Genomic DNA, 22069 nt, shown 5'->3' with positions numbered 1-22069 from the left:
GAAAACAATGTCCTAACAGATTAGTTAAGATCTGCGTCATGTAGTTCTTTAGTTAATCACGTATTCTCTACCTTCATATATTTTTCTATCCTAGTTTAGTCGCATACCAGCCTTTGTGAATTTGCCTACTTTATTGATTATTGAAGATCCGTATGCTGCCATTTTTAATTAAACCCACATTAATTTCCTTTAATTTCTTTCCTCTTTCTTTAGTCAATCATATGTTAATATTATTTATTGTTCTTTACATGGAAATTGTCCGAGTCATACAAGGACTCTTTCCCTTTGCATATTTCCAAGGGCCAATGCGGCCGGTCCACTTCTTCTAGCCGATTCCAAAGACCAAGTTCGAAGTCAGTCACTTGACGTATGGGCGCAAGAAGATAAAATAAGAAAAATGGGTTAAATTCCCATATCTGTAGCGGCAAAAAGATGCAAAAGTCTAATTTGTCGTTTTATTTATTTAAGCATTAACGCCCTTATTTTATTTATTTTACTTATTTAATTATTCATTTATTTCAGCCTTGAAGCCAAAGTTGTACTTAACACAGGTGAAGCGAAAACTCGAGCCAAAGGGCTCAAAAACATAGAAATAGGACAGGTGAAAGGAGAAACGGGTCGGAAGCCCAACTAGACTAGGACAGGTCCCGTTGATTTGGGCCCAATGGCCTAAATCCTTTACTTTCTCCTCCCTTCCCTTTTATGTGTTTATTTGTTTATTAGCTTTGTTTAGACTTAGTTAAAATCCCTACTAAGTCGCCTAAATCTATCTTACACAAGTCTTTTTTCTAAAAAATCAATCACTTTTAAACAAATTAATCTTTTTAGTAGTTAATCAAAAGACGTTTTCAAACAGTCCGGATAACCGCAAGTTAGCGGACGTTTTAGGTGCCTAACACCTTCCTAAAATGTTAATAGGAACCGCTTATCTAGAATCTCTAACTTCAACCGATTACGATTTTTCTGTTTTGAATCATTTGAAGTAAAATAAAAAGGTTTCTTAATTCCTTTTTGAATTAGTGGCGACTCTTCTTTCAAAAAGTTAAAATTTCTCCGCAAAACAGAAATGGCGACTCTGCTGGGGATCTTTAACTAGGTTCTAACCAAATGTTTGATTTCGTCTTTTGATTAACTGTTTGTGTTTATATGTTTCGATTATGTAAAGTTTAACTATTGAATCTCATGGCATATTCCTGCATTATTTAAACTATTTTGGGGTTTCGTGGGTATCCCGGCCCCTATTGATCAATTCCAAAATGTGTTGGAAATACGAACGGCTTATTAGCACGTGAGTCGTCTGATGGTTGTTCATATTTTCAAACTCAAGTTGTTCGCTTGAGAACCAATGTTCAAACCCACTCTAGACACTTAGGATAGAACGAAAACAAAACCCTATTTTAGGCATGTGCCTAGGACGACCCAATATCCGAGTGGGGGGTATTGGGCCCATTAGAAAACCTGCCCTATGTCTATTTGACCCCGAGTCAATCATAGACGAACCATGCTTATGTGTTGAAGAAATATATGCTTGTCTAAGTTTAATCCATTATCTTTTGGGGTCGGGGAAAGGCTTATTTTGTCTTCTTTTATGTAGATATGGCTCAATTACATTCTCATGAAAAGTTCAAGATGGTCACCAAACCCGAAGATTACCTGAAACTATGGTGGGATTACATGGGTACAGAAGAGAGAAAGATTGTTAGAACACACATTGGGCATCTTCCTTCTTTGATCGAGATGGACGCTTGGCCCAAAATGATCCATGTACTAACAACTTTTTGGGATGATCAGAACATGGTATTTCGGTTTGGGGATGTTGAATTGACCCCACCATTGAAGAGGTATTGATTTTCCACGAGAGTACGGAAATGTGTTTTAAGAGAAAGGAGACACCGGATAAGAATATTTTAGTCCCGGATGTGTGGGATCGTCAAAAGATCAAGGAAGCATTTTTAAATGATGACGACACCTGGCTAGGAGAACGGGATAGAGCAACTATCACTTTTCGTGAGTTGTACCGTCGGTTTGGAAGATTCAACTTTTTTCACAAATTTGGGCATAAATTGGAGTCGGAAGCAAAATGGAAGGAAACGAGAGCTTTTGCATTCGTGGTAGGCCTACTTGGAACCATGGTGTTCCCACAGGGGGAAAATGGCACAATTCATCCGAGGGTTGTCACAGTGACCCATGCACTCTTCTTTGGAATGGAATACAATTCTACAAAAGTATTCCACAACTTAGCCCCTATGATTGTCGCCGACATATATCTCGCTTTGGGACGATGTCACGTTTGAGAATCATTTCTTTCAAGGCTGCAACCTTATATTACAATGGTGGATGATGATGCATTTGGTGAAAAATCCTAGAATGGCACAACCTGATCACAAAACAAGGAGAAATATGCTAGAATCGCCCGACATGTGGTTATTTTTACACAAGTTCAAAAGGGAAGCATCCCACGAATTTTGGTTTAAGACTCTTGGAGAATTAAGAGATGGCGATGTCCAATGGTCCCTTAACTATCTTCATTCAGGGAAATACATCATTAGAGGGGGCGAATGGCCTTTTTTAGTGCTCCTGGGTCTCAGGGGAACCCGCCCCTACAATCCTGGCAGAGTTCTTAGGCAATTCGAGATCAAGCAGAAGACGCCTCAAATCAATTCTATGCTCAGATTCTTCACTGAAATAATGAAAGTAAGCCCTCGCTCAAAGACTATATGATAAATGGATGTAGAAGGAAAAAGTGGGTAGAAGTCTCTTTCCGTATAGGGTATGAACCTGAAGTCAGCAACACTTACAAGGAGTGGCTGAAAAAGAGCCTCGCCGGAGCATTGAATCCAGGACCAAATGTGCCCACTTGGGTTGTGGATGTAGAATCCGAGAATCAAATTCGGCTTCACAGGATACAAGATGAGTTCTAGAAAAGTGAAATTGCGCACCAAAAGATGCACATGGAAGACTCTTTGACCATACATACATTGAGGGAAGAGTTGAAAAGAGCTAGGCAAGACGCTGATGATGCCAGGCAATTGCCTAATCAATTTGGACGATAGCATGGCCTCCCAATTCGACAGAATAGGAGAAATGACTTACGAATGCAAGGCACAATTATGCGGAAGTCACCTTATCATCAATAGGTATCAAATAGCACATGAGGTAAATAAGGCAAAGAAGGCGAAAGCAGAAGAAGAAGCCTCCAGTAGCTAGCTTTTCTATTCTCTCTTGCACAGGAACTTATCTTCTTTCATGTTATTTCCCCTTTTCCCTAAAAATTGTATCCCTGTTTCGTTATCTTTTGTAGGAATTTATGCCCTTTTTGTGTCTATATGAGTTGGGGGTTAATGGATTGACTTTGAGGAAGCATATATTTTTTTCAAAAAATTGTTAGGCCTGAACCCTTGGATCTAATAGGGTCACCCCAATTAGGATATGCGTTATTTAATGTCTTGTGTGATATAACTATTTTATGTGCTTATATGCATTTGTTGAGATTAAAGACAATTTTATCCACTATGACCTACGGATGAATTTGGCTATGACTCGAACAACTATGTGTGATTATTTCCTGTCAAATATTTTGCATTACTTATCACATACGGAAACTAACACATTTGCCTTTGAGTTGTTTTACTTTGCAGATAACAGAAATTACTCCGTGTTGATAAACTAGCAGAACATCCCTACTTCACCCGAACGAAAGCACAGAAAATCCCATCATTGGACCATCATTCAAAAATGACAGGAAATGACGAAGAAAGCACATTGGCTATCCGGGATAATATGATAGCGGAACAGAATGAGATGATTGCGGAACTTTCAAGAAAATTAGAATTGCTTCAGGAGGAAAAAAATCGCACTCGAGAATTGGCTAACTTCGCCATCACTGTCAATGCCCCTGCTCCGGGGGGACACGGGATTCCACTCCAAATCCCTCCCCTCAGTACCCCTATTCTCGGGGACCAACCAACTAACGTATCATCCGGATCCACTCCTCCATTTGTCCAAAACACTAATCGTGAAAATAATCTAGACGCCTACCATCCATAAAATCCATCCGCAACCCCACAGAACCCGTCTTTGAATCCATTCTCAAATCCTGAAAACACATTCTCAAATCAATAAAATGCATTCCTAAATCTGCAAGATTTACTCCCAAATCCACAAAATACGACAAACCTACCTTCGAATCCACCAAATTCATTTCCAAATCCGCAAAATCCCTCTTATATTCCGCCAAACTACTTACAAGGCCCACATAACATTCCCAATTTCCAAAACGTTCTCCCCACTTACTAACCAAATTCCCTCCATCTGCAAAATCAATCCTTCCTTCCAAATCCCCCTCAAGCCATCATATCCCCTGATATTTATGAACCCCTTCTTAACCCTGAGATGGACCATTACGAGGAGAAGGAGAAGGAATGGAGGGCCCAGTATGAAAGGAATTTACTAGCCATGTAAGAAGAGATCATGAAGATTAAAGAGTCTCACGGGGCCAAGGACCACGACGGTTTGGGGTATGACAATTCGTGTATTCCCCCAGGAGTAGACCTACTAGAAGGATACAAAGTCCCTAAGTTTGAGATATTTGATGGTACTGGAAATCCAATGGCCTATCTAAGAAGGTACTGCGAGCAACTAGTAGGGATAGGGAAAAATGAGGCGTTATTAATGCGCCTATTCAGTCGAAGTTTGAATGTGAAGCCTTGGAGTGGTTCATGTCTCAGGAGCCAAAAAGGTGGACTAGTTGGAAGACATTGGCCAAGAGTTTCCTTGACCGATTCGCATTCAACATTGAAATAGTCCCCTATCGGTATTCACTAGATCGGATTAAACAAAAGAGCATTGAGAGTTTTCGAGATTATGCTTTTTGTTGGAGGAAAGAAGCTGCTAAAGTGTAGTCCCCCATGTTCGAGGAGGAAATGGTATCCGTGTTCTCTCACACTTAAGAAGGAGATTATTGTACCAGGATGGTGTCCACTGTCAGAGCGACCTTTGCAGATTTGGTAAAAATAGGAGAATCATTAGAGGAAGGTATTCAGACAGGAAAAATTACCAAAACCCCGCCATCATCTAGAACTGCCATATTTTCTAAGAAGAAGAAAGAAGAGATAGGTGGGGTTTCTGCCAATTCTGTTACAAAATTGAAACAACGGTTCAACTTTAAAAATGTTTTATCTTCCCCGCTATCACCTAACCTTTCGCACGCATTATACGTCCACCCCCAATACCAAACTCCACTCCCAAACATCCCACTATCATACCAAGTTCCACAGCAAAATATCTTTCCCCAATACCCAGTTTCACCTCCAAATTATCAGTCTCATTTCCAAACTACTCCCCCAAATAGCTGAACAAATTTCCAAACACCTCCAAATTACCACCAAGTAACCCCTCCTACAAACCTAAGCCCGTATAAACCCCAGCATCCAAATCACGAAAAGAAACCTCCCCGAAACTTTACCCCACTAGCTGAAAGTCGCACCCAATTGTTTGAAAGATTAAAGACTATTGGTCATTTGCAACCAGTACAGCCAAAGCCTATCAATCCTAGCTCCCGATTTTATCACCCTGATCAAAATTGTGCCTATTATTCAGGGGCAGTAGGGCATAGTATCGAGGACTGTCTTATCTTGAAACACAGAATCCAAGATCTGATTGATCAAAAGGTCATCAAGCTCCAGGCACCTACTCCAAATGTTAGCAGTAATCCAATGCCCAACCATGGGGGATCTACATTTAACAGATTGAAATAGAAGGCGAATGAGCATCTGGCAAGACCATTACCCAGGTGAACTCTGAAAAGCGCAAAAGGGCAGAAGAGGTAGAAAAGATAGAGAAAGTTGTGGATGCCTTAAGTATCAGCGATAAAGCCCCATTTATAGTGACGACTGCACCGACTCAAGTGTACGCTCCCCCTCCAAAGAAGGAATTTATTGTGCAAACTGCCGCTGCCCAGGGGATGACGCGATCAGGATGATGTTACATTCCTGAGGAATTGACCAACAAGAAGGATTCACAGAAAAGGCCAATTACTGAAGGAGAGGCTGAGGAGTTTTGGAGGCTTATGCAACCAAAGGATTACTCAATTGTCAAACACTTAGAGAAAACACTAGCCCAAATCTCTGTCTTGGCACTATTATTGAGCTCGCAACACCACCGACAGGCTTTGTCGAAGGTCTTGGAGAAAGCGTATGTTCCTGCAGAAATGAGCATTGAGAATTTGGCTGCGATAATAGGGAACGTTATGGGGAACCATCGCATATTATTCAGTGATGAAGAGTTTCCGTTTAAAGGAGCAATGCACAACAAAGCGATACATATCACTGTCATTTATCGAGATTATGCAATTAATCAGGTATTAATAGACGATGGATCTGGTGTGAATATTTTTCCCCTCTCCATATTGGTCTAAATGGGCTATGATCTGGGGAAAATTCATCAAATCCACGTAAATATGAGAGCATTCGATGGAGGGCAGAGAGATACCATAGGAGAGATTGATTTGCACATCTAAATAGGGCGTGCTGAGTTTTGGACTAAGTTTCATGTTATGGATATCCATCCTAGCTACAACCTACTTTTGGGAAGACCATGGATACACGGGGCAAAGGCAATTTCATCACCCCTTCATCAATTATTGAAGCTCATTTGGAAAGATCATGAAGTAGTCATCCAAGGAGAAGGAAGTCGAGCGACCATCCCAATGGTTATGTGCCGGTGATTGAAGATGTTCCAAAAGGTACTAGTTTCTATACAGTGGAAATTGTAAACGCTGCGGAAAGAGATTCGACACCCAAAAATCATGCCTTCTGTCTACAAAATGATTGCAACTGTGATGTTAAGAAATGAGTTTGAACCTAGTTGAGGCTTGGGAAAGAATTTACAAGGAATTATCAAGCCTATTGTGATCCCAGAGAGAAGCTCTAAGCACGGGTTAGGGTATCAGCCTACCAAAAAAGATAGGGTTGAGGATGAGCCAGAAAAGAGTTTGTTTAGGCCCTTGTCACTCCTGTTTCAGTCATTTCCCATACGAGAGATGTCAGATGATACTGGTCTTGGGGATGGGATAAGAGATTTGTTTGAAGGATGCAATGTTGTACCAGAGGATCTCCCAGAGTCCAGCGGGGTAAAGCAAATTGCGCCAGGGGAGGCTTTGCAAAATTGGACCTCCACTCTACTCATAACCTGTCGTCCCTTGTGGTAGATGAAAGGACAATTACTAATAGTTTTGAAATCGATGATGATCCGAAGGAGGCCACACGATCCACCCTTTATATCTTAAAACTTTATTTTTGTATCTTATTGCTTTCAAAAAAGGTGAGGGCTTGTATTTGTGCAAGTCATAAGCCATGGTTTTGTAATTATTATCAAATTTCAATGAAAAGGCCTTCATTTATTTGGAAAACTATATTAGTCCTAAAATGCTCCTAGTCATATGTTTTGTTATTTTCTTATCATCTAACTTAGTTTGTTTGTCAATTACAGTAATAGTAGCTTAAAACCTTCCAATATTGTGTCATGTCAAAGCTTGAACAAACAAAATGAAGGGGACGATGATGAGGAACGGTTAGTTGAAGATATGGAGGAATTTGAGAATTGCAAAAAACCCAATCTGGAAGAAATTGGAACAGTCAACTTGGGAGATCACGATGAAATCAAAGATACCAGTATCAGTGTCCACCTCGCGGCACCACAAAGGGAAGAGCTCATCCATCTATTGCGGGAGTATATCAATATGTTTGCTTGGTCCTATGATGATATGCCAGGGTTGAGCACCAGCATTGTGTCACATAAAATGCCGATAAATTTTGAGTTTGATCCAGTCAAGCAAAAAATGAGAAAATTCAAGCCAAATTTAAGTCTAAAGATCAAGGAAGAAGTGACAAAACAAATCCAGTCTAAGGTTGTCTAGTTCACAAAATATCCGACATGGTTGGCCAACATCGTCCCTGTGCCAAAGAAAGATGACAAGATTCGGATTTGTGTTGACTATAGAGACTTGAACAGAGCTAGTCCTAAAGATAATTTTCCATTGCTCAACATCCACATCCTCATCGATAACTGTGCAAAACATGAAATGCAGTCATTCGTTGATTGTTTTACCGGATATCATCAGATACTGATGGATGAGGAAGATGCAGAAAAAATGGCTTTTATTATGCCCTTGGGTTTTTATCATTACAGGGTAATGCCGTTTGGTCTCAAGAACGTAGGTGCAACATATATGAGGGCCATGACGACGATTTTCCATGATATGATCCATAAGGAGATTGAGGTGTACGTGGATGATGTAATTATCAAATCCCGCGAGAGTTCGGATCATCTAACTTATTTGGAGAAATTCTTCAACAGATTAAGAAGGTACAGTTTGAAGTTAAATCCTGCTAAGTGTGCTTTTGGTGTGCCATCAGGGAAGTTGTTGGGGTTCATTGTCAGCAGAAGGGGGATAGAGCTAGACCCATCCAAAATCAAGACAATTCAAGACTTGCCACCGCTGAGGGCCAAGAAAGAAGTTATGAGTTTCCTGGCTCGTCTAAATTACATTAGCAGATTCATCACTCAATCAACAGTCATATGCGAGCCAATTCTCAAGATGTTGAAGAAAAATGCACTGAATGAGTGGACAGAAGAATGTCAGAGAGCTTTTGATCGCATCAAGGAATACTTGTCTGCACCACCGGTTTTGGTCCCACCGAGAGAAGGAATTCCATTATTGCTTTACCTGTCAGTCTCAGAAAATGCTTTCGGATACGTCCTCGGGCAACATGATGAGACCCGCAGGAAAGAGAAAGCCATTTACTACCTGAGTAAAAAGTTCACACTATATGAAGCCCATTACACTCTTATAGAAAGGACATGTTGTGCTTTGACTTGGACGACACAAAAGTTGAGGCATTATTTGTCGTCCTATACAACTTACCTCATCTCGAGAATGGATCCATTGAAGTATATATTCCAGAAGGCCATGCCTACAGGAAAGCTAGCCAAGTGAAAAATGTTGCTGAGTGAGTTTGACATTGTGTATGTAACCCAAAAAGCAATCATGTGGCAAGCCTTAGCAGATTATTTGGCTGAAAACCCAGTTGATGAGGAATACGAGCCACTTTGGACATACTTTCCAGACGAGGAAGTTTTGTTTGTAGGAGAAGATATCACGAAAATCTACCCCGGATGGAGGCTATTTTTTGATGGGGCGGTCAACTTCAAAGGTTCAGGAATTGGAGCAGTTTTGGTGTCAGAAAAAGGCCAGCATTATTTGGTAACTGCTAAGTTACGTTTTCCATGCACCAACAACATAGCTAAATATGAATCTTACATCTTGGGGCTCAAATTGGCACTTGATATGGGTGTTCGTGAATTGCTAGCCATCGGAGATTCAGATTTGCTGATTCACTAGGTACGGGGAGAATGGGCGGTAAAAAACTCCAAGATTACTCCTTATGTGGAGCTGGTGCAAGAATTATGCGGAAGATTCAAGGATGTTGATTTCAGACATATCCCACAAACACAAAACGAGTTAGCTGACGCTTTGGCCACGATATCTTCCATGATTTAGTACCCAGATCAGAGTTACATCGATCCTTTGGAAATAAGCCTGAAGGAGCAACTCGCACATTACATACACGTGGAAGAGGAGACTGATGGAAGGCCTTGGTACTATGACATTAATAGGTATTTGGAAACTGAATATATCCTGAAGAGGCTAGTAACAACCAAAAGAAGACAGTCCGGTGTTTGGCAAAGAATTACTTTCCAAGTGGAGAAATTCTTTTTAGGAGGACTCCTGATTTGGGATTCCTAAGATGTGTCGATGCGGCAGAAGCCAATAAGTTGATAAATGAGGTACACACTGGAGTTTGTGGGCCCCAAATGAATGGTTTTGTCCTTGCCAGAAAGATCTTGAGAATCGGTTACTTTTGGATGACTATGAAAAATGATTGTAGTAAGTTTGTGCAGAGATGTCCAAAATGTCAAATACGCGGAGATCTGATTCGAATTCCTCTACACGAGCTTCACGCAATGAATTATCCTTGGCCTTTTGTAGCTTGGGGCATGGATGTCATCGGACCAATAGATCCACTAGCATCGAATGGGCATAAATTTATTTTGGTTACCATTGATTATTTCACTAAGTGGGTCAAAGCTGCTTGCAGATTTCATCAGGAATAACTTGATTTGTCGATTCGGAGTGCCCGAATTGATTATTACTGATAATGAGGAAAACCTGAACAGTCACTTGATGAAAGAAATTTATAATCAGTTCAAGATTATACATAAAAACTCAACAACATACCGTCCCCGAATGAATGGAGCCGTAGAAGCTGTTAATAAGAATATCAAGAAGATCTTGAGAAAGATGGTCAAAAATGATAGATCATGGCATGAGATGTTACCTTACGCCTTGCTAGGGTATCGAACAACAGTTCGAACCTCCACAGGAGCAACTCCCTATTTACTAGTTTATGGGAATGAAGCTGTGATATCCGCTGAGGTCGAAATACCTTCCCTAAGGATTATTCAGGAAGTTGGACTGAGTAACGAAGAATGGGTCCGTGCTCGCTATAAACAATTCATGTTAATTGATGAACAGAGACTGGCTGCTGTATGCCATGATCAACTGTATCAACATAGGATGGTTCGTGCCTTTAAGAAGAAGGTAAGAATTCGAGCATTTGAAGTGGGGCAACTGGTTCTCAAATAAATATTCCCTCACTAAGAGGAGTACAAGGGCAAGTTCGCTCCAAATTGGCAAGGGCCATACATAGTTCGCAAGGTGCTATCTGGAGGAGCTCTAATTTTGTCTGAGATGGATGGGACAGAGTGGACCAAACCAATCAATTCTGATGCGGTAAAGAGATATTATGTTTGAATGACGCTCTAGTTTTTGTGTTTTCTTAGTTTGTTTGTAATCACCTTTGTAATAATGTTGTTTTCTAGTGTGTAACTGCCTAGAATCAATTTCCCCCCTATGTATGAACTAAGTGTGACCTGAATTCCTAATAAAAGGGATACATAGGCGGCCTATGCTGGCTTCGGTCAACCCATTAATTTCTTTTGTGTATCCCTAGCGTAGCCTGAACTATGTTTGACCTGATTCCTACTTCAACGGGATATGTAGGCGCCCCAATGTCTCGGTCATATAACCCTAGGAAATGGAAACTGGGGCAAAATTTTCGAGAAGGAATCTTGAAAATTCACAAGAGAAGATCGACATCCAACAAAGAGAATAAAGATCGGCAAAGACTTCAGATCCACTCAGATTGGTATTACCTTAAACAAGTTTAAACTGGGGCAGAAATTTTGAGGAAGACCTCAAAACTTCCATCAAATGCCGAAACATATTCCAAATTCCCCAGTACCAGAGGTTAAAGCTTTGGAAACCACCAACTATAACAAAGTCTGGGTAGACTCAATTTTTGGCTATGATAGAACTACTTGAAGAAACCCTCCAACAATAATCATGAGTTTTGGAAACTATCTATCGGATATAGTTAGAACCGCGAGGAAGACGTTCATTGAGCTAATACATGACATAACTGGCAGAAATTTTCTAAAATTTTACAGAAGTTTTCAAAATTATTTTCAAAAATTTAAGACTATTTTAAAAAATGTTACAACTCACTTACTTAGTACTAGCCTAGACATCATTTGGGATAGAGTGTCAGGGTGGAAGTCTCAATATGGTGGAATGCTCAAGAGATGGCAAGGAGCAAATCAAGGATCGAAGAAGGTCAACATAGAGTAATTTCATTCAACTAATCATTTTTCTGTGGATGCAGGGATCAATACGCAAAATGAGAGTCTCTTTCAAAAATCCCTGAGCGAATTAGGAGCCACAACAGATCATTAATGCCCAAGAATGGTATTTTAGGGCAGCCCTAAAAATAGGTTTAATGCCCATTTATTGAGGACCTTTTGATTTGTCCATCTCATTTCTTGAGATCGTAGGCGACAAACAAAAGAACTTTGTCTTGTTTACACGTATCGTATTTAGAAGTTTCCTAAGCGAATTTGTGTCTACTAATCGTCTACCTTGAGTACAGGTACATGTAGAAAGCAGGACACTGACAAATGAAGCCAGGTAAAATTATTTTATCACTGGCACAATGGCCATTGCATATCATTGCCGCAAAGGACATTACATATCTGTTAATGCGCTAGACACAATGCTGGCGTCGAGGATATCATCAACATTCAATATCTGTCGACACGCTAGACACAATGCTGGCGTAGAGAATATCATCAATATCCAATATATCTGTCGACACGCTAGACACAACGCTGGCGTAGAGGATATCATCAGCATCCAATATATCTGTCGACATGCTAGACACAATGCTGGTGTAGAGGATATCATCAGCATCCAATATATCTATCGACAACGTTGATATCCTGTAGGTCATCCATAAGCCACAATAATATCCTAATCGGATAGTGTGCAAGATCGCCCAAAAGTTGATAGTTCAAAGGTTATCTGTAAGTCGCAACTAAATCCTTACCGGAGGATATACGAGATTATCAAATTGATGCATCCAAGGTCTCTCTATAATCCGCGTCATATACAAGATCGATTATGTACAGGATTACCCAAAGACGATCAATTTGAGGGATTATCTATAAGTCATATTGTATCCAAGGTCAGATGATGTGCAGGAACACCTGAAAGCTAGCGATTGGAGGGATATCTGTAAGTCATCTCTTATCTGAAGTCGGATGATGTGCAGGATTACCTAAAATCTAGAAATTCAAAGGATATCTGTAAGTCGCCTCGTATCCAATATCAAATAATACGCAAGATTATCCAAAGATTGATAATTTAAGAAAAATTTATAAATTGATCATCGACTGTAACCGGAGAGGTTATCATTCCACATACAACAAGTGATATAGTTAACCAAAAGGGTTGCCACTCCAGCACAACATTACACGGTTGTAGAGACCGTTCTGCATAAAGTATCGACGGTGTCCAAAAAGGCCAACCCACTTTGAAAACATATTCGCTCGTCAGATGAGCTATTTATACAACAACCAAGGAGCTTTTGTGTCTGTTATTGCGAGTTATTTCCCATCAAACAGGTACAATAAAGGATGACTTCGTTTTTTAGGCCACAACTTATATGGAGATATGGTAAAAGATTACTTACCTCTTTCGTGAATTATGTTTAACACTAACACATCTTGCCTGAAGCATTGTCGAGAGCATCCGAGAAGATGAAAATCTCAAATCAAAACCACAGGTGCAGATGACTCCAAAAAGGATACAGCACAAAGTGGAACTCTTTCTCAGCACCAAAATGGGACATAGTCTGGAGAGGGATGTCAAACTCTCTAGATGCGAGCTAAATGATGATCACCACCACTATTTAACCACACCTCTATTAGAAGGCATGTGGGTATTTTTTGGATATTCTGGTCTCATCTTTACTTCTGGGATGTTTGTTAACTCATACTCAGGGAACTTTCTTTTTCTTTCAAATTCGGGTGGAAACACACTTAGAGTTTTGGAAATTATGCTTACGTAAGTTCTTACCTATGGATGTGAAGAGCTCCACGTTCATGGTTAAGAGGTTACAAGCCTCTTTTCTGCAACTCGATTAACTTGTCACTCATCCCAAGCTAAAGATCGTCTAAAATAAAAAACTATCTTTTCTACCAATTGAATCAAACTACAAGCAGTCTGATCCCCTGAGTCTCGGGGATATATAGGCTGAGCTCTATGTAGAAAAATTGACTGCATTCCAATTTTCCCCCTAATCCCTTTATTCCCCAGTTTCTCAGTTTTATCAAAAACTCTAAAACCCTGATAGTTGGTGAATTCTTTTGAAAACTGTACTTGCAATCAAGTTTTATGAACTACAAATGGCTTGAATTCTCATATAACCTAAGATATGTAGGAAACCTGGTACTGAGGTTCGGCCATAACTCCATGAAACTCGTGCAGAAAACCAGCCTCTTTCAGATTCAAATCTGTGGTCAGGCAAAAAATTAGGAACATCAACCTCCCTTTGCCTAGGGTTACTTGCATCCACCCTACCCAAAGGGAGGGGGCAGTTTTTGACACCTAATTTTTGCCCCCCTACAACTAAGTTTAATTCGGAGCTTCTTTAATTTCCAAATAAAATTACAGCATTCATTTTATCTGAACAAAGGATTTTTAAAATATTTATTTGAGTAAAATTGCCATCTTAAGTGGCGATTATATATGTTCGCGTTCAATTATATGAAATTTTATAATTTTGTTACTTAAAAATTTCATTTTTACAAAATATCGAATTTTTTAGGCAAGGCTTATCTTGAAAATGATTTCAAATGATTTATTTGGATAAATATGTGTTTGGTTTTATTGAATCAAGAAGTTAATTCGTATCAAATTTTGATTTAATTTAGTCAATTTATCAAATTCGACTCTAATTGAAATCAAATTGGCCCCAATTGTAAATGCAATTGACCAATTGGTATTCAATTTTGCTAGAATTTAAATTTGATTGCCTAAATTGTAATCCAAAATCAGAATCCTAATTCTCGAAACCCTCTACTCATTTGACCCAAATTGAAACCCAGTACCCAGGACCAAAAGCAAACCATTCACGAGCAACCCTTTTTTATTTTGGGGCCGATCACCAGCCAACTTTAACAATAATTAATACACGGCCCAACAACATTCAGTAACCCCAATCCCACTTCAACTAAAACCAACTCGGCCTATCTCTTGTTCTTTCTTCAACATAACAGCAAACAACAACAGCGTACAAAATACACGTACAACCAGCCTTCAACATGCCTCAATAATATCAATCAACAACAGCAACAAGGACCCGTCAATCCGAACCATACCCGCGAACCCAGTGACCAAAATCAACACATTTTTTTCCTCTGTTATACATCACACGTGCCTCCTAGCTAATTTGTATGAAGAGGATGCTCGAATCTTCTAGAATAGGGCAAAAGTGGCCTCTCAATATTTCAATTCCATGAATCTCGGGTATCATGGTAATAATTCGTACGTTGGTGGAGATTTATCATTGGTTCTTGGGGAGAAGTTCTTTTTATTGGCTACTCCATTTTTGGATTTCATGAGAAACAACAAAAAAGGGTACAATCGATGGATGAAAACAGGCTGTGGGGAGGAAAATTTTGGAATTGGAATTCAAAATTCCTTCTTTCGAATTTCGAAAATGCCCCAACCCTTTATTTTATATAAAGGATCTTGGGACCACTGTTTTCGTGGTCTTATTTCTCTTCTGGAAGGGGATTTTCTCTTTTTAGGCTCTTAGAAAAATAAAAAATTTAATTAGTCGAAAATGGGGGGAGGTTCGAAAAGGGAAGGGTTTTCTTTTGCGTCATTTTTAGGGTTTGAATTTTTAAGGTATGAGAGAAAGGAAAATTTCTGAGTATTTTAGTTCGAAGTTTAGGTCGAAGATTCAGAGGTTTTGAAAGAAATTGAAGGAGGAATTTTTAGGCTGGTTCAAAAATTTGGGGGGCGGGGGGGAATTCTTCTTATGGGGATACTATTTCCAAAGCTAGGTTTGAATTTTGGGAAATTCTGAAAGTAAAAGTTTATTTTGCGAAAGTTCTCTCGTTCATTCTTTTCTGGGAAGCTAGTCGATTGATTGGGAATTCCCGAGTCAGCAATATTAGCTCCCCGTGGGGACAATTTTACTGATAGATCGAGTCTCATTTTGCCACTTCTTGAAAGGTAATGTCCTATTCCTTTAAGCTTAAGATTGCTTTTGCTTCATCTCACTATTCTGTAGTCCTAAGCAATTTGAGATTATCTTGTATGCTGGGCTGATTGCTGTAGAGGTTTCAAAGACCATATAAGTTTTCATTTTTAGTGAAAAGTGTTGGATGTATTGTTATGTCAGGATTAATTCTTATTCGGATTGTATCACGTTTTTTCATTTTTTTTATCTTGGTTCCATAATCTGTCATCCACTTTTGGTGTTATGGGCTGATTGCTGTAGAGGTTTCAAAGACCATATAAGTTTTCTGTCTGTTGCTTTTAGTTTATTTAGCAGTTTCTAGCCAGATGTTGTTTGTTTCGTAGTTGTTGTTTGACTGTGTTGATCATGTGGTTACCACTAGTTGGTGTCACGGCTGTCAAGCTAGCAGTGTTGCTAGCAGGAACACCTCGTAGGCTCCTTTGGTTTATTATATACCAAAGGGAAAATGAGAGTAAGGTCCAAAAAACGTACCAAAAATCCTAGGATATCTCAATGACCGTTTTGTTCGACTCGGTCTGAAAAAGGAAGACGATTGAAACATTCTGTGGTTTTGCTTGCCTTCACTATTTGTCGTTATCGTAACTGTTGAACCGGTAATGTTCCATCTTGTGGCCTCCGTTTTCCTTGTTCTTTCTTTTCTCTATTCCATAGTCGGGGTAATTTTCTGATTTTCATGTCGTTACTCAAGATTACATTTTTCATTTTGGTGGGTGTTGGTTTTGCCTGGGTTGAATTATATTCAAAGTTTGAATATTGTCATGAGATCAGTGTTTTCTTTCCTTATAATCGGAAGATTTAAAGACTCCCTATACATATAAGCATGTTAAAAAATGTGTATATATGTGATGGTGTTGCATTCTACAATTCGCGTTGTGTCTCCAATTGTGTTAATGAAAGATGGTTACTGCCTCTGTTTCAGGCATCTGTTTGTGCTAGAGAATGTCTTGAAGTCATGCTTTAGGTGTTGATTGGTTCTCCGTTGCGATTGAGTGCCAATAGATGTAAAATGTGTGATTTCCCTGAGAAGATTTTATGTTAAAATCCTAGCTTTGGTTTAAATATTTTCCAAGAAAGAGCCTTTGTTTGGGCTATGAGCTTTCACCCAACTATTTATTGTCCTTTAATGAGTCTTCTCAACGTGGGCTAATCTTATCCCTATGTGCATAAGCAATTATTCCAAATTAGTCGTGAAGGTGTCATATGCTTTGCCTTTGTATTCTTGAATTTGTTTTGCCATTTTCGAAAACAATGTCCTAACAGATTAGTTAAGATCTGCGTCATGTAGTTCTTTAGTTAATCACGTATTCTCTACCTTCATATATTTTTCTATCCTAGTTTAGTCGCATACCAGCCTTTGTGAATTTGCCTACTTTATTGATTATTGAAGATCCGTATGCTGCCATTTTTAATTAAACCCACATTAATTTCCTTTAATTTCTTTCCTCTTTCTTTAGTCAATCATATGTTAATATTATTTATTGTTCTTTACATGGAAATTGTCCGAGTCATACAAGGACTCTTTCCCTTTGCATATTTCCAAGGGCCAATGCGGCCGGTCCACTTCTTCTAGCCGATTCCAAAGACCAAGTTCGAAGTCAGTCACTTGACGTATGGGCGCAAGAAGATAAAATAAGAAAAATGGGTTAAATTCCCATATCTGTAGCGGCAAAAAGATGCAAAAGTCTAATTTGTCGTTTTATTTATTTAAGCATTAACGCCCTTATTTTATTTATTTTACTTATTTAATTATTCATTTATTTCAGCCTTGAAGCCAAAGTTGTACTTAACACAGGTGAAGCGAAAACTCGAGCCAAAGGGCTCAAAAACATAGAAATAGGACAGGTGAAAGGAGAAACGGGTCGGAAGCCCAACTAGACTAGGACAGGTCCCGTTGATTTGGGCCCAATGGCCTAAATCCTTTACTTTCTCCTCCCTTCCCTTTTATGTGTTTATTTGTTTATTAGCTTTGTTTAGACTTAGTTAAAATCCCTACTAAGTCGCCTAAATCTATCTTACACAAGTCTTTTTTCTAAAAAATCAATCACTTTTAAACAAATTAATCTTTTTAGTAGTTAATCAAAAGACGTTTTCAAACAGTCCGGATAACCGCAAGTTAGCGGACGTTTTAGGTGCCTAACACCTTCCTAAAATGTTAATAGGAACCGCTTATCTAGAATCTCTAACTTAAAATAATTTTTCTATTTTGAATTGTTTGAAGTAAAATAAAAAGGTTTCTTAATTCCTTTTCAAAATTAGGTGGCGACTCTTCTTTCAAAAAGTTAAAATTTCTCCGCAAAACACCATGTACTGAGGATTAATCTAGGCTAGGGAAATACGAGGTATTACATGAACAGGGTTATTCTGATTCTCATGCTCCTGTGGAAGAAAGTGGTGCGTCACCGCCAGCTAGTACAACTAATGCTCAGCATCTTACAGCAAGGCAACCAGCTGCACCTGTAGCTCCTGCACTTTTTTTTACTTGACCTTGGCATGGATAACTGCAAATAGTGCTATTGTGTCAGCTGAACGGCCTGCAACCCCTATCAGCCCTTCTTTACCCGTTGTATTGCCAGCCTCTAGTGGGTAAGGTTTACAAATCAATGCCCAACTGGTGCGAAGAGACAGACATGTATTTATAGCATGATGTTTGAGAACAATTCACAGGTTCCTCATGATGGCTTCATGATTCAGTTTAATAAGAATACATTTGGTTTTGCTGCCGGTGGACACTCCAAGTTCCTCAATTGCTACCTGGGACATCTGCAAGTACTCCAAGTTAAACTACTCGTATCAGGTCTTTCAACTACTCGCAATGTTTGTAAAGTAAAGCTAGTGACATCTGAAGCTCAGCGATGGGATCCCTTACTATATCATATCAACAATTTTATACTTTGATAAACACAACTACTGTAAAAGCAACTTAAGATTTTAGATTCTAAAACCATAAAGAAAATTCTTTAGTGATGTTATGTTTAGGATATAACTTTCATTTGGCCAAAAAAAACCCAACCACACCCATACTAATTCCTAATTCGAAAAGAAGTTTGATATGCCTATGTTGCTAAAATGAACACATCCTCTATAATCCACAAAGTGGATGGGTTGTAGTGTGTACACAAACCTTACCTTGATCTCAGGGTAAAAAGCTTGTTTCATGCCTTTGTGGGTACAAAAATCACAATATCAAATAATCAAAGGCATAGAGTGAAAAAAAAAGTATCACTACCACAACGGTAAAAAGAATGTTTTCAAAATGCCTTTATGTAGCCACGACAACAAAATCATATTATAATCAAAGGCTCAAAACCATCAGATCATTCAATCAGTTCGACACAACCTTGAACTATTGAAGCAACAAAAACTCATCAATACTGATGGAAACCACCCCATAAACAATAATTAATCATGTACCTGTCCAGTACAAGAATTATAAGCTGCATTTTTTATTATCAAACAGTTATTATATGTATCTGCAACAGAGAAATATAAATCACACATGCAATATTAGAAACCATTAAAAAGAAACTACTCAATAAAAATCCTTGATTCGATACCACGTAAAGTAATACTCCAGCTAAACGAAAAACTCAAAATGTCAGCAGGGGAAAGCCAGGCAAGGAGCCTGTAGTTTTCCTCTTGCTCAATATCTTTCATTTCTTGGACCACAAAAGTAGAACAAAAGAACAGACTAAAGAAAAAGTAAACAAAATACTCTCCAACATGATTCTCATAAATAGAAGTCCCTTTACTGAGAAACTCCAAGCCACTTTGAGAAGTTGTCGAACTCTGCATAGTCGGAATCTGAGATCATTGTCTTGTACCATGAGTGGCTTGCACTCCTGATAGATTATGCCTCCTCCTACAACCAAAAACATGGAATCACGAAAACAGTGCAATCCATATGCATTCTGTGGCCTAGAATATTTATGCATAGTTTTACTGAAGTTCTTTTGAAGGAGAGCCCAAAACGGGAGACAACTCTAAGATGCAATAGTAAATTTATACAAAGAGTTATGCAGATGTGATGGTATTATTCAACATACTCACACAGGAATTTAAACACAATAAGAGAAACTTCTCAAACATGATAGGAAGCTTCCATATCTGGCCACTAATAGTACAATACATACAGCGTGAAAGCAACATCATGATTATCTAGTAAGCCTTAACAAATTCTACTGGACATAATATATAGGTAGATAAAAATGCCAAAAGGTTCCATACTTGCATCCTCTATGGTGTTATAAAAAAAGCATAAGATTTTAATAGCCTTACGTACTGCAGGATAATTACTATTCTGAATCTGATTCCAAGACAAGTTGATTCCCAACAAAACAATTAAAAACTTTGATAAACAGAGTCACAACTTTACTTACAATATTGGAAAGTAGTATAGCAATAACACTCCCAAAGCTGAGTTAGCATTCCAAACTAACTGGGCAGTTTATAATGTATTAAAATATAAGGGATTGGAGACTGCTCCTCTTTGCCAGTTTGTTGTGTATCAGAATATGATCCATCATAACCTCTTGCAATCTCCTTTGTTCTTCCCTCATATAATTTTCTTGATGAACAATCAATTATATATAACCTGTCTAATCTCACAAAAGAAAAAGCAAAAACATATGTGTATCACAAGTATAACATTTAGAAATTGCATTTGATATACCAATGAAATTATCTCATTAAATATATATATATATGGTTTTGTAGATAAACCATGAACATATTCACTAAATTTAAACCATTCATGATCACAACACCTGAATCTTGAAAGCTTAAATTAACATGTCAAATCAAATTACGAAAAATTTCAATGTACACTACCTTTCTAGCTTCATTTGTTATTTTTCCATCATCATCATAAACTAAAATCTTTAGTACTTTCCTACTTGTCACACGTGAAAGCAAAACATACAACTATCCATGTGTAAACACTGGTTTCTTCAAAAATAACCCCACATGAGGTAGTGACTGGCCTTGACTTTTATTGATCGTCATTGCAAAAGACACAATGAATGGAAATTGTCGTCATTGAAACTTAAAAGGTATTCTCACATCGGATGAAGTCAACGTCATTCTTGGGAAAAATACTTTTTCTCCAGGCATATTACCTGATAAAACCTTGGCTTCAATAACTCGATTTTCAAGTCTTGTGATGACCAATCTTGTTCCATTACATATTCCCGATGACTGATCTATATTTCTTAATAACATCACAGGAATACCTACCTTAAGAGTAATAGAGTGATTCAGAATTCCTGAATATTTAATACTATTTAGAAATTCCAGTGTATGCACTTGGTCCAAACCTGTAAAAGCATTATCAAACATACAAATCGTATCAAAATTCAAGTAGGTCTTCTCGGGATTGTGATTGAGTGCAACCATATATTCATTGACAGATCCAACCATATCGAGAGTTGAAGCAAAAATTGCTCTTTCCTAGAGGTAGTTTATGTCATTAGAATGATTGAGAAAATCAGGATAAGTACTTTCGATAATTGCAGATATTGGATCATCACAGTTATGTATGAGAATATCATCAGGCAATCGGACCTTTTCAATTCCATCAATAGAACTTCCAATTTTTCCATCACTAATTGCCAAAATCAAATCTGAAAGCTCTTTTAACTCTTCTAAATATGGCCGTAACTAATTTCCCTGCAATCTCATATTCCTTGTCAATTTCAAAACTTCACAGTGGGGCCACAAATAAGAAGAGTTTAAAGTAGCATTAACAATATCTTATCGAGTACCTTTTGTAATGACAGGCAAATTTGTCTGAAGTCACAACCTAGAACAACTGTTTTACCTCCAAATAGTCGATCCAAATTGGAAGTGGCTTCAAATCTAAGAATATCTCTAAGAGTTTGATCAAGAGCTTCAAAATAGTATCTATGCATCATTGGCACCTCATCCCAGATAATCAACTTTGCCTTGATGATCAATTTTGCTAGGGGAATACCTTGCTTTATATTGCAAGTGTCATCTTAGGTTGGATTGAGGGGAATTGCAAATCTTGAATGAGCAGTTTGACCTCCTAGTAACAAAAATGATGCAATCCCACTTGATGCAACAGTTAACATAATATCTTCTCTAGATCGTATTCCAGAAGATAAAGTCCTCCAAATAAATGTCTTGCTAGTTCCTCCATAACCATATATGAAGAACAATCCACTTCTATTTTCATCCACTGCTATCATAATTTTATGATAAATAGATTTTTGTTCATTTTTCAAATTCAGCAATATACATTGATATTCATCCAACAAAGAACGTCTATTATACCGCAATTCATCATGAATTAATTTGTTGCTATTGTCAACTTCTTCCTCATT

At 38.4% G+C, this 22069-nt stretch overlaps 1 pseudogene; it reads left to right on the top strand.

Annotated features, from left to right (window-relative positions):
* The window catches only part of LOC107871621, a 27465-nt pseudogene extending 8957 nt beyond the window's left edge, over positions 1–18508 (top strand).
* Positions 18509–22069: the final 3561 nt, after the last annotated feature.

This window comes from Capsicum annuum, chromosome 5 (assembly GCF_002878395.1).
Source record: "Capsicum annuum cultivar UCD-10X-F1 chromosome 5, UCD10Xv1.1, whole genome shotgun sequence".
Lineage (NCBI taxonomy): Eukaryota > Viridiplantae > Streptophyta > Magnoliopsida > Solanales > Solanaceae > Capsicum > Capsicum annuum.
The sequence above is the reverse complement of the archived record's forward strand: the minus strand, read 5'-3'. Positions and strand labels throughout refer to the sequence as shown.